We start from the raw sequence: 14,651 nt of genomic DNA on the forward strand, positions 1-14,651 counted from the left end.
CAACTTTGCAAAGTCTCCACTGAGTTCCTCTTAAGCTTCTTTGCATTTTAGAAGGCATTATTTAATTTTCTTCTATGTTTTTTATTATAAAATTCTTATTTTATATAGTTTTGGGATATCTGATACTTACAGACCACTCCTATCCTTAATTTTTTCCATTTTCCATTTTTCCCTGAGATTCTTGACTTTTTCAGAATAATTTTGTTTTTATTTTACCTAATTCTATAAAGTAATGTTTTGGTGATTTGATTGGAATGGTATTTGCATCCATAAATTTATTTGTATTGTATTATAATTTTAATAATATTTTCATGGCCCACTGAAGAAATATTTATTTCTCCTATTGTTATTCTTCCTTTATTTCTATAGAGAAGTTTATAGTTGTAGGTTCTGAGTCTTTCTTAGTATACTGATTTCCAGATATTCTGTGTATTTTAAAGTTATTTTTGGTGACCATTTTTTTTATTTCTGCCTGATTGTTTTCCTAGTAATCTTTAAGAATACTAATAATTTTGGGATTTATTTTTACCACCTGCTACTTACTGATGGTATTAATTATTTTAATCAATAATGGAGTGAATCTCCACAATTCTGAGTCAAAAATCACATCATGTACAAGTAGCATTTTTTTCCTTCTCTACATTTACGCCTTCAATATTTTTTTCTTGTCTTATTGCAATTCTAGAACTGAAATAAAAATTGTAAGTTATGCAAATCTAGCAACAACAACAACAACAACAACAGCAAAACAAACAAAAACATGTTAAGGACCTGAACAGAATTCTAGGACACACATGCACAAGCACAAATACTGGTGACTAATGAAGTATAACCTCAAGAAGTATATACATTTCTCAGATTTGCATGACAGCCTATGAAAACTGTCTTTGTATTGAAATATAAAAACTTTATAAAGACATGCATAAAAGCAGAGATACTATATACAACCTTTATTAAGCATAATGCAGTAAAAGTACAAATAACAAGGAAAATCTGAAAAAAGAGTTCAGGCAAAAGGAGACTAAATAATAAAATCCCAAAGAACATCTGTATCAAAGGACAAAATCAATAAGTAATTGCATTGAAGAAAAATACAGCAGTGATATACAAAATGCATTAGATGCATCCATAAGGGTCCTTAGGGGAAAATTCATATCTTTGATGACATCCTTAAACAAAAGAAACAATAGATCCATGATTTCACGTTTCAACTACCAAAAAGCTCAAAATGTCCTAATAAGAAAATTCTAAAAATTTAAGACATAAAAATTAAATTAAAATAATGTTCTTAATAAATCAAGGAGTTCTGAAAAGTTAATATAATATACAAAATTTGAGAGGAAAATGAGTGATCAAAATAATAGAAAAAAGACATAACATTTTATGAAAAATAAAGCAAATTGTTAGAAGCAGTTTTGCCCAAATGTATGCCAACAGTCTGTATAATTTAAATAAAATTAATGGATAGACACAAAGCAAAATTTAAAGTTTATACAAACTAATATCATGAAAGTAAATTGAACAAGGCAAAAGAAAACTCCAAAAAGAAGAAAACAAACAAACAAAATTTCCCCAGTATATTTGTAAATGAATTCTAACAAACATCCAAAACACAACTAACCTGGAAACTATATCAAACATTTATAAAAATGGATAAAAGAATGTAACATCAATCTGCTATGAAATAAAAATAGTGTTAATTAGTAAAGAAGGAAGAAATAACACAGAGATGCAAAGCTGCAAATTAGTATTACTAAGGAATAGTAATACAAAAATACTAAGCATAGCAAAAAAGTCTTTCCAACAAATTCAAAGTATTATTTACCATGAGTTGGTTAAATATATAATAGGAATTCAAAGTAAGGTCAATATAATGGAATTCTAAATATAATAGACTAATAACTAAATGATAACAATCACATATCAGTCAACATCAAAGTAAGATTTTGAAAAAAAAATGAAAATTAATTTATTCTAAAACTCTAAACTACATAGAAAAAGTCGGCTCTTTTATATCATTAAAAAATGTATCAACCAAGAACTGCATTATCTATAAAGGAGAAACACTAGAGGCCTTTCCAGTAAACAGTAAATAGGAGTAAAGCAAGGGTTTCCATTGTGGGTCCACTTCTCAAGAACATGGCGTTATGGTTTATGCAAATATTGGCCTAGTTGTCTTCTGTGGAATCTTCCAATTCTGAGACTCTTTATCTGAATTTATAGTTTATAACTGGTGCTAGTGTATTGGTAATTTATCATATTTTACGTCACATTTTTTATTAGTAAACTCTTGAATTCATTCCTTTTCTTCATTCAAACAAACAAACAAAAAAATCCATATAATTTTATAGCTAGAAGAGTGCTTATGTCACCTATTCCATCTTTCTCATTTTATATGGAAGAAAAATTATGGCTAAGGAGATGAAAGTAACTTATTTAGAGGTAGTGAATAATGTTTTACCAAATATGAACCAAAGCTCCTCTCTTCTAACTCACATGCTGATGCTCATTCAATTGCATATCATATTGGGTTGTATAAGCATTGAAAGCAGATAGCAATTTTGTTATCTAAGGACAGGAAACAAAACAACACCCAAGCTAGCAACAATAAATGAACCTTCAAACTAAAATGGCATGGAAAATTCAGTAGAAAGTCCCATTGCAAAGAAATAGAGATGTTTAGACAACAACCACAATAAAGATTCATTGTACATGAAAATGCCATAAATACAGAGGCTTATACATGAAGAAAAGGACAACCTTGCTACCTGAAATAAATATTTGCATCTTGTAGATTTCAGCACTCTGGACTGACACCGTAGACTGACACTCATCTTCCTATCCTAACTACAATGACTACCACTGCGATGCACTGCAAGGGATAGTTTTCTACGTTCTTGCATATTGTTCATTTGGTTTGATGGCATGTAATATTAAGTGCTTTGCAAAGGAAGTATGGAGGAGGAAAATTACATCTTCTATCTCAGTCATAAAGTTAGTGATAGAAATAGGTGCAAAAACAATTTCTCTTCTAAAGCTATGAAATATTTATATTCCAATATGCTGTCAACTATTTATAATTGATTTTCCTAATCAGAAGAATATAGGTGATTCCAATACAAAGTCATAATAAAATAATAATTATTTGTTATAATTTAATAGTTTTCTCAAAAATGATATATACTGTATCATATATATATACTATAATATTTTGCTATAATGATATAATAATTTGCTGTAATAACTTAATGTTTCTCTCAAAAATGATAAGTACTATATTTGACCTATTTTTAAGTGGTACATTTGTGACTAAACAGCAGCCATTTTCCTTGAACCTGTTTTCTCTCTGGGGTTCAGTTTTGCTTAATTTGAAGGTTACATAAATCAAAGGTATAAAGCTGGACAACAGTGGGGATTAAAAGACACTAATCAAGGTGAGTGGCCACCATTTCCTGTCTATTTAGCATTTGTGGACTGAGATGCTAATTGTCATTTTTGGTTATATCCAAGGTCTCTTATATGTTCTTATTAGTCATTGAGAACAGAAAGGCTCACATACTGTGTGTGTGTGTGTGTGTGTGTGTGTGTGTGTGTGTGTGTGTTTAGTGGGAAAAAAAGAATTTGTCAGGCAATGTAAGTTATTTTAGTTTTGTTTCATGCTTAAGGTCAGGTGACCCTTCTTTCACCCTGGCATTTGTAGTTATATTTCCAAATTAACTGATTAGTGATCTATTTTAGAGAAGGTGAATGTAAGTTTTATTCTAATCTAATAAAAATGGGGAATTACTTAAATTCATACAAATTAAATAAGCAGTGGAGCTGGAACTTGAACTCAAGTCTTCTGACCTCAAATTCTGTCCTCTTGGGAGGACACAAGATGGCAGAGTAGAAAGACACATATATGCTAGCTCCGAAACCCACAGCCCATAAAATACATGTAAAGAAGAACTCCCAACAAATTCGAGAGCAGCAGAAGCCACAGAACAACAGAGTGGAAGAGATTTCTGTTCCAGAGAGCCATGAAAAACCAACGTGAAAGGGCCATCACACACTGGACCCAGAGCAGAGCCCAGCCCTGCCTTGGCCACTGCACTGAGAGGAGCAGATCTCCACCAGCCACGCAGGTCCCTCCACCCACAGGTGACAAGGGTCAGTGAGAGGATCTCTTTGGCTGGTCGAGAGGGGAGTTGGGTGTCCCCATAACTCAGGCCCCCTCAGGAGGCAGCAGTGGGGGCTGCAGCACACAGGGGCTCCCAAAGCAGGCAGGAGCTTGGATCCATTGTTGAAGGTCTCCACATAAACCCCCTCAGGGAACTGAGCCCCGAGTGGTGGCTCTGCCCCCACCTGAGCACCTGAACTTAATCTCACACTGAATAGAAGCCCTATCCCCACCCAAAGCCCTGAGGCTGGGAAGCAGCATTTGAATCTCAGACCCCAAGCACTGGCTGGGCAGATCTGGAGGCAAGGTGGGGGTGCAGAGGACACTCAGAAGTCAAGTCACTGGCTGGGAAAATGCCCAGAAAAGGGAAAAAAAATAAGACCGTAGAAGTTTTCCTTCTTGGTGAACAGATATCTCCTCCCTTCCTTTCAGATGAGGAAGAACAATGCTTACCATCAGGGAAAGACACAGAAGTCAAGGCTTCTGTATCCCAAACATCCAGAATAAATGTTCCATGGGCTCAGGCCATGGAAGAGCTCAAAAAGGATTTTGAAAATCAAGTTAGAGAGGTGGAGGAAAAACTGGGAAGAGAAATGAGAGAGATGCAAGAAAAGCATAAAAAGCAGGTCAACACCTTGCTAAAGGAGACCCAAAAAAATGCTGAAGAAAATAACACCTTGAAAAATAGGCTAACTCAATTGGCAAAAGAGGTTCAAAAAGCCAATGAGGAGAAGAATGCTTTCAAAAGCAGAATTAGCCAAATGGAAAAGGAGGTTCAAAAGCTCACTGAAGAAAATGGTTCTTTCAAAATTAGAATGGAGCAGATGGAGGCTAATGACTTTATGAGAAACCAAGAAATCACAAAAAAAACCAAAAGAAGGAAAAAATGGAAGATAATGTGAAATATCTCATTGGAAAACCAACTGACCTGGAAAATAGATCCAAGATAGACAATTTAAAAATTATAGGACTACCTGAAAGCCATGATCAAAAAAAGAGCCTAGACATCATCTTTCATAAAATCATCAAGGAAAACTGCCCAGAGATTCTAAAACCAGAGGGCAAAATAAGTATTCAGGGAATCCACTGATCACCTCCTGAAAGAGATCCAAAAAGAGAAACTCCTAGGAACATTTTGGCCAAATTCCAGAGTTCCCTGGTCAAGGAGAAAATATTGCAAGCAGCTAGAAAGAAACAATTCAAGTATTGTGGAAATACAATCAGGGTAACACAAGATGTAGCAGCTTCTACATTAAGGGATCGAAGGGCATGGAATAGGGCATGGAATTCCAGAAGTCAAAGGAACTAGGACTAAAACTAAGAATCACCTACCCAGCAAAACTGAGTATAATGCTTCAGGGAAAAAATGGTGTTTCAATGAAATCAAGGACTTTCAAGCATTCTTGATGAAAATACCAGAGCTGAAAAGAAAATTTGACTTTCAAACACAAGAATGAAGAGAAGCATGAAAAGGTAAACAGCAAAGAGAAGTCATAGGGGACCTTACTAAAGTTGAACTGTTTACATTCCTATATGGAAAGACAATATTTGTAACTCTTGAAACTTTTCAGTATCTGGGTAGTTGGTGGCATTACATACACACACACACACACACACACACACACACACACACAGAGCACAGAGTGAATGGAATAGGATGGGATCATATCTTAAAAAAATGAAATTAAGCAGTGAGAGAGAAATATATTGGGAGGAGAAAGGGAGAAATGGAATGGGGCAAATTATCTCTCATAAAAGAGGTAGGCAAAAGACTTTTTAGTGGAAGGAAAAAGAGGGGAGGTGAGAGAAAAACATGAAGTTTACTCTCATCACATTCCACTAACGGAAGGAATAAATTGCACACTCATTTTGGTATGAAAACCTATCTTGTAATACAGGAAAGTAGGGGAGAAGGGGACAAGCAGGGTGGGGGGAATGATGGAAGGGAGGGTAATGGGAGGAGGGAGCAATCTGAAGTCAACACTCTTGGGGAGGGACAGGATCCAAAGAGAGAATAGAAGCAATGGGGGGCAGGATGGGATGGAGGGAAATATATTTAGTCTTACACAACACGACTATTACGGAAGTCATTCGCAAAACTACACAGATATGGCCTATATTGAATTGCTTGCGTTCCCAAAGAGAATGAGTGGGGAGGGAGGGATGAAGACAAGTTGGAACTCAGTGTTATAGGAACAACTGTCGAGTACTGTTCTTGCTACTAGGAAATAAGAAATACAGGTAATGGGGTATAGAAAGTTATCTAACCCTATAGGAGAAAAGAGAAGATGGGGACAAGGGAAGGGAGGGATGATAGAAGAGAGGGCAGATTGGTGATAGGGGCAATCAGAATGCTCAGTGTTTTGGGGTGGGGGGAGGGGACAAATGGGGAGAAAATTTGGAACCCAAAATTTTGTGAAAATGAATGTTAAAAGTTAAATAAATAAATTAAAAATTAAAAAGAAAATTCTGTCCTCTCCCCTAGTACAATCAGGAAAATTGTTTCCACCAAAATCCTTGAGATATCCTTGATATTCCTTAATTGAATTGTAATAACTAGAACTTCAAAAAATTCTAAAGACTTATAGTCCAAACACCTCACTTTATAGATGAAGAAGAAGTTGCAAAGTTTATATGATTTGCCCAAGATCATATTTGCTATTAAGTATCAGACGAAGGGTCTAAATTGTTTGCAATTTCAGTGTTTTTTCCACCACACAACAGCTCCATCTCACTGAGTCTGGTCTCTTGTACCAAAGTCAGAATAATATGAAACTGACTTTTCTATTCATTCCATCCCCTGTAGCATTTTAATTCTCCTGACTCCATTGTAAGAAGCAGAAAGACTCTTCATATAGAAAAGAGAATATAATAGGCCTGACAATGAACTCTATGATGGTTGTCTGAGGTCCAGCCTAAGTATGGAGGGTCATATCATAATAAATATGTCCACTACCTACTTTTCCCATCCTTTCACCATCTGTGATCTGTAATAAAAGGTTTTGATTATCCATAGGTAGAGGGAACGACCTCAGCTTGAAATCCTGATGGTTACAGGAGTAGGCTAAGAACATAAATTTAGAGATGAAAGGAATCTTACAGGTTGCCAAATCTATTCCTTTATCTTGTACATGAGCTAATTGATGCCCAAGAGGATTAAATGACTTTATCCCAGTTGCACAACTAGACATCCAAGGTCAGATTTGAACCAAAGTTTATCTGACTCCATGTCCAGTGCTCTTTCCATCATGCCACAATATTGATCACCCTGACAAGGTTTACTGAGGGAGGTTGGGGATTATTTTATTAAGGAGGTTAAAAACAAGACTTTTTTCTTTCTATTCCTTGCAGCCAAACCTTTCCACCTACCCCCAATTAGAACAAAAGAAAATATATAGACTGAAATGCCCAACAGCCTGAAGGACAGCTCCACCTAGTTATAATGCCTTTGTCTGTGTACCCATTCAATTGTCACCAATGGGGATGAGAGTAACTCAGAATGTTATTGCAGACAAATTTCTTATGATGATGGGGAATGTTCTTCACCTCAATGGAACCCCTGTCACCTCAATGGAACGCCTATCTCCTTGATGATGAATAAAATAGCCACAGAGACATCGTATTTAGGGGACATGAGCACCACAACTTATGAGACTGTCACTCTCAATAACAGGAGTGATCAGCATAGAACATACATGAAAAGAACTCATTAGGTTCCAACTTTCCATAGTCATGGTGCCCAGTTATGCCCATATACTTCCTCTGACTTTCTTCTTTGCTCCCTTACATATATTTATTCTGCAAAATTAAGAATTCTATCAGACAATTTTCACAAAACATTAGAAATAGAATTGTGTTAAGAAGATTGAATAATTCCTTCCCACCTCATGAACAAGATATACTTCCCCCTCTCCCTGCCACATGCCCCAGGGTACAGGAAGATGTTTATGAATCTAAGAAAGATATCATGGACAGCAAAAGAGGAAGGATAGTTCTGAGTCTGTGCCAGATAGGAGTGAGTCCTCTCTATATTATTGTTGGGCCACCCAAATCTTATCTAGGTTTAATATCTTTTTTTTTTCTGAGTGCTTGCAGGGGAGCTGGAAGACCCATTAGGGAAGCAAAATGATACAGTTACTATGGTTCCCATTGTTTTCCTGTGTAGGGGAAAGAGGCAGAAAGATATTGAAAAGGGGTCTCCTACTACATGACAAGGGTTTCCTATGAGCCATAAGATGTTATGAAAGGAACCACTCACCCACCCCCAATCCTACCTCCATGGTTTTGTCAGGAAGAAAGCTTTAATACTATTGTTACACATACAAACTTCTTTTGTTCTTCATCCTTCTTTACATTCCACACCTCCAGAGAGTGATGGTAATGTAAACAACTGCTGCAATACCCTGGCATGTTCCTTCTATATACAAGATCCTGCTATAATCCTATCTTCCACTAAGCTGACAAGCTCACTTGTGTGTAGAGACAACCCTGAAAACTTAAGAACTTTGGAATTGATTATGTAACATGGGAGACATTGGCGCAGGACCACTCAGCATGTTGTGTTCATGCCAGAGAAGGTGCTGTGCTCTATAAGCAAAGTAGAATTGAAGTAGTTGAAAAGAAATGTGAGATGCTCAGATTTAGAGTATCCACCCCAAATGTTCACGTAGGCTATTTGTGCCTGACCTGTGGTAGAACATTCTGAGCTTGTATTGGTCTGATCAGATAGTCAGACACATTATAAGTTGACTCTCGCATAGTGATATCATTTTGGTCCTCTTTGAGAACAAAGGACCAACCAACCAACCAGAGAAGACCCAAATTAAATTTACTGTTATTACTGTCAATGTTCTCATACCTGACCCTTGATCTGAATTTAATATTGGTGTTTAAAACACCATCATTTTTTTGCAAGTCAGCCATTCTCATGATCTCTGTGTTATCACTGAATCATTTTTCTCTTCCACTCATAAAATCACTAGCTAATTTTGGCAATTCTCCACCACATCTCTCCCATCTGTCCCTTTTCATTCTGGTACCTCCTTTGTAGAAGACTTCATTATCTCTCTCTGGATACTTATTTGCAGTAGATCTGTTTTTGGTTCCTTCAGTTCAGGCTCTGAAGTCTTCTCTGATCAGTCTCTAAAGAACCAAAATTGTAAGGGAACCAAAAATCAATGGATAGTCTCACAGTTGACAAAAGTGAGCCACAGAAGGTTACCAACAGTAATTTGCATGTGAGAATTGTGGAAGACCTCAACTAGTAAATAAAAAATCAGAGAAGTAATATGGTGTAGTGGACAGAGGTTCAAATGCTACACATTACAGCTATATTAATATTGGTGAATTAATTCTTCTCTCAGTGCCAAAGCAAATCTATAAGAAAATATATTAGAAATGACTTTCAAATTTGGAAATGTGGTTGGAGTTTCCACACCATGGAGTTTCATATGGGATCATAGATGTAGAAATGTAAGGAACTTAAGAAACAATCTAATTTATGTTTTATATTTTCCCTCATTTTATAGATGAGGAAAACTGAGATCAGGGAGTTTAAGCAAATTCTCTAAGGTTACACAGGTTGCAAGAAATAAGATTCATTTCAATTCAGGTCCTCTGATTCCAAAGCTAGTACCTTTTCCATTGTACCATGATGCCTCTAAAACGTTGAGGAGTCCTTAAGCCGTGACTCATCCACCAACAAAATTTCAAGTCCAGAATTGGTCTCCACACTTGGAAAAAAAAAAAGTATGATCATTAAAGGAGGTATGTTTGTAATGTTGAAACATCAATTACAATCTGAATGTTGCAATAATGCCCATAGAATTTCTAAGACCTAGTGAAAGGTATCCAAGATATTGGTTAGACACTATTGGGAGAGTTTATGGGAGAACATGACAAACACAGCACAGAATGAAAAAATCTTGGATGAGTTATATTTTAGACCAAGGCTCCACAAACTATGGCCTATGGGCCAAATCTGGGCTGCCCCCTCTTTTTGTATGGCATTCAAACTAAGAATGGTTTTTACATTTTAAAATAAAGTTTTATTTGTTTTATTTATTTTAAAAAGTAGAGCCCTTCAAAAATTAAAAATTTCCAGCTAGGAAAATATGCAGTGGGCTGTAGTTTGCTGAAATCTAGTTTATACCATTTAAAAGAATATTCACGCTGATGGCATCACAGATTTATTAAAATGTTTAAATATCATCATAGTTCACCATTCTACCCCATGCAAATCTTTTTTTTAATTCTGACCTGATCATTCAATGTGTTAGCTATCTCTTCCAGCTCCATGTAATTTGCTATTTTGACAATTATGCCAGCTTTGGCTTCGTTTAAGTTATTGACAAAAATCTTGAATAGTAGCACAGTGACAAGGAGAGATTCATGCCACATTCTATTACTTTCTTCAACTCAGGCAGGCAGGCAGGAAGGCAAAAAACCCCATTTATTGTGTCTCTTATGTGTCATGCACAGACCTTAGCAATGGAGATGTAGATAGAAGTAAAAAGATAGTACCTGCCTCAAGGAGCTTATATTCTAATCAGAGGAAGCGGAACTGAAATATCCTGTATGTAGCTTGTTTGTATATATTTGTTTGCTTGTTGTTTCTTCCATTAAACTGTAAACTACTTGAGGTCAGGGACTTGTTTGCCTCTTTTTGTATTCCCAGAACTTAGCACAGTGCAAGGCATATAGTAGGCACTTAATAAATGCCTGGCATATATTAGGCACTTATGAACTGAACTGGCTGATTGAAAAGAAGGGAGAAAAGATGGTGGTAGATTGACAAAGTGGAGTATTTTTGTAGTATGTGGAAGAAAAAATCTAGGGAGTCAGAATCAGATTGAGGAGGGTAATGAATGATGCCTAGCATGGTCCCCTCTCAGAAATGCAGACCTTGGAGGGCACTTACAAGCAGAATAAGTTCAGAGTAGAAAAAATGGTCCAGAGTAAGGAGGCAACATGTACTGAGAGAAGTTCCAGGGAAACACTAACTAAATAAGACCTGTCTTTGGATCGGTTCATTTCACTGTTTCCAAATTCACAGCAATATATTTTATGTAGCCATCATTTCTATCTCTCATCCATAAGGATAGTATTAGAAAATTTGTTGAATGTTTTCTGGAAATCTGGCTACATGTTTATAGCATTTCCCTGATATCTCATCTTAAGCATACATATCATGTTACCTTAGGAGCATGCAAGGTTGTTAAGGTTTTGGGCAAATATTCATTAACAGACTACCTGCTAAGATCCTGTTACTCCTTACCTCTCTCCTTTTAAGGCTTTTAACAATCAATAAGCTCCTAATGTTAAATTAAGATGGGATCACAGTTAGTCCCATTAATTAACTTTATTTTACTTTACACATTTGCAGGCTTTAATCTACAACAAAAATGTTAGGAAAAAATGGATAAATAAGAAGATTAATTGAGAGTTGAAAAGAGGAAGCCCTAAATACCCTACACTGAGGACTACTGGACAAACTAGAACTAAGAGGAATAAAAGGGAAGGGAGGGCAGAGTCAAAATGGCAGAGTGAGAGCAATGACTCACCTAAGCTCTTAGACAAACTCCTTCAGATACCTCTAAAAAGAGAATCTGACTAAATTTTGGAGGTGCAGAATCCAATAGGAGACAGACTGGGGTAGATTCAAAGCCCAGGATAAACTGGAAGGTCCACAGGAAGGATCTGTTCCAAGGGGGTCAGCTCACAGCACACAGAATAGCTCATCCAGCACAGCAGAATGGGAGGGCTTTGGGGAAACTTGAAACAGCAGCAGGCAGAATCGGCAGAGCCGAGTGAGTGACAACTGCTGAGCACCAAATATCAGTCATAGCAGCTCCTGAGACTTTCAGCCTGCAGATTAAATGTATGTAAGTCACCTAACTGAACTTCCGGGAGCCAGGAGTGATCAGTAAATGCTCTCTCCTCCCCCCTTGATGATCTTAAAAGAACCATAAAATATTTCCCCAGAAAAATCCTGGATCAGCAGGAACAGCAGAGGGGGCAAATAGTCTCATAACACCTGAGGCTAGGAAAATAGCTAAGGGGGATTCCTCCTACTGTAGTGGAGGCAAACCAGAAGGAGAGGGGCCCCAGGGCACTGGAAACTTTCACTAGGACCCAGGCCAGCCTCAGCACCAGGAGAGGAACCCCAGGAGGGGTGGGAACTCGCACTAGCATCTAGGCATGCCTCAGCACTCCAGGAGAAATGGGAAGATAATAGGGCAACACCAAGTTCTGCAGCTTCTAACTGAAAGAATCAGAAGCCACAACACACAATCACCATCATGAACAAGAAAAAGCAAAAGAAGAGTGAAAAAAAATCATAGAATCTTTCGGTGGGGACAAAGACCAAAACACAAATACCAAAGAGGTCAGTAGTGAGACTGGACTTCCATCTGAAACTTCAGAAGGGACTATGAACTGCTCATAAGCACAAACAGCACTCCTCGAACAGCTGAAGAAGGAAACAGAAGAAAAACTGGCCAATAATTTTAAAATTATAGAAAAGGAATTCACTGATGAGAACATCTCTTTGAAAAGGAAAATTGAGCAAATGGAAAAGGAAGTACAAAAATTAACTGGAGAAAATAACTCCTTAAAAGGAACAATTGGACAGATGGAAAAGGAGATGCAAAAGTTAACTGAAGAAAACAATTTGATAGATTAGAATTAGGCAAGTAGAAACTAATGACTCAATGAGACAGCAGGAATCAGTCAAACAAAATCTAAAGAATAAAAAGATAAAAGAAAATGTAATATATCTAATTGGAAAAAAAACAATTGACCTGGAAAATAGATCCAGGAGAGAAAATTTGAGAATTATTGGCCTCCCAGAAAGCCAAAATGAAGAAAAGAGTCTGGACAATATATTCCTGGAAATCATCAAGGAAAACTGCCCAGAAGTGCTGGATTCAGAGGGCAAAATAGTCATTGAAAGAATCCACTGTTCACCTCCCAAGAGTGATCTCAAACTCAAAACCCCAAGAAATATTGTTGCCAAATTCCAGAACTATCAAGTGAAGGAGAAGATACTACAGGCAGCCAGAGAGAAACCATTCAAATATTGAGGAACTACAGTCAGGATCACACAGGACCTTGCAGCTTCTACATTAAAAGACTGAAGGAATTGGAATCCAATATTCCATAAGGCAAAGGAGTTGGGACTGCAACCAAGGATCAACTACCCAGCAAAGTTCAGCATTACATTTCATGCTAAGAGATGATCATTCAATGAAGTAAGGGATTTCCAGACCTTCCTGACAAAAATGCCAGAACTTAATAGAAAATTCTATCTTCAAACACAGGTTTCAAGAGAGGCATAAAAAGGTAAATGGGGGGGGGCGGAACTTGTTACTCAATTTGGGCAAACTATTTACCTCCCTATAAGGGAAGATGATACCTGTTAATCTTGAGAATTGTGCATCTATTATGAAATATAAAAGGGATATACATAGAGGCAACAGGTATAAAGTAAATGATGCCATGTTAAAAATAAGATTTAAATATACGAAGGGATTGTAACAGGAGATGTGAAAAGGAGGAAGCAGAAAATGGTAAATTACATCACAAGAAGAAGTACAAAATTATAGTAGAGGGAAAAAGGGGAGGGAGATGAACATTGTTTGAAAGGTACTCTCATCTGATTTGGTTCAAGCAGGGAACAATAAACTAGCTCTATAGGCAGTAGGGGAAGCTACTATTGAGCCACAAGAAATGATGAACAAGATTTCAGAGAGGCCTGGAAAAACTAATATGATCTGATGCTGAGTGAAAGGAGCAGAACCAGGAGAACTTTGTGCCCAGCAACGACCACAGTGTGCGAGAGTTTTTTCTGGTAGACTTGGATCTTCATAGCAATGCAAGGACATTAAAAAAAAAAAAAAATTCCCAATAGTCTTCTAAGGCAAAATGCCTTCCATATTGAGAGAAAGATCTATGGAATTCAGTCGCAGAATGTAGGAGATCATTTGTGTGTATGTGTGTGTGTGTGTGTGTGTGTGTGTGTGTGTGTGTGTGTGTGTTATGTTTTGGTTTGTTATATGATTTCTCCCATTTATTTTAGTTCTTCTACACAGCATGATTATAATGAAAATGTATTCAATAGGAATATACGTGTAGATCCTATAGAGAATTGTATGCCATCGTGGGGCGGGAGGGGTGTGGTGGACGGTAGGTAAGGGGAAAAATATACGTTTTATGGTAGTGATTGTAGAGCATTAAAAATAAATATAATGAATATATTATTTAAAAAAGGAATAAAAGAAAGATTTCTGAAAGGAAATGAAAAGAATTAATGATAACCAAAACAACTCTTTTTTTTTTATCCATCTATATGTTTTTTTTTGTTTTATTTTAAAGTTTTTCATTTATTTTTAGTTTTTAACATTCATTTCCACAAAATTTTGAGTTCCAAATTTTCTCCCTATTTCTCCCCTATCACTACCCCATGATACCATGCATTCTGATTACCTCTTCC

The sequence above is a fragment of the Notamacropus eugenii genome, chromosome 5 (genome assembly GCF_028372415.1).
Source record: "Notamacropus eugenii isolate mMacEug1 chromosome 5, mMacEug1.pri_v2, whole genome shotgun sequence".
Lineage (NCBI taxonomy): Eukaryota > Metazoa > Chordata > Mammalia > Diprotodontia > Macropodidae > Notamacropus > Notamacropus eugenii.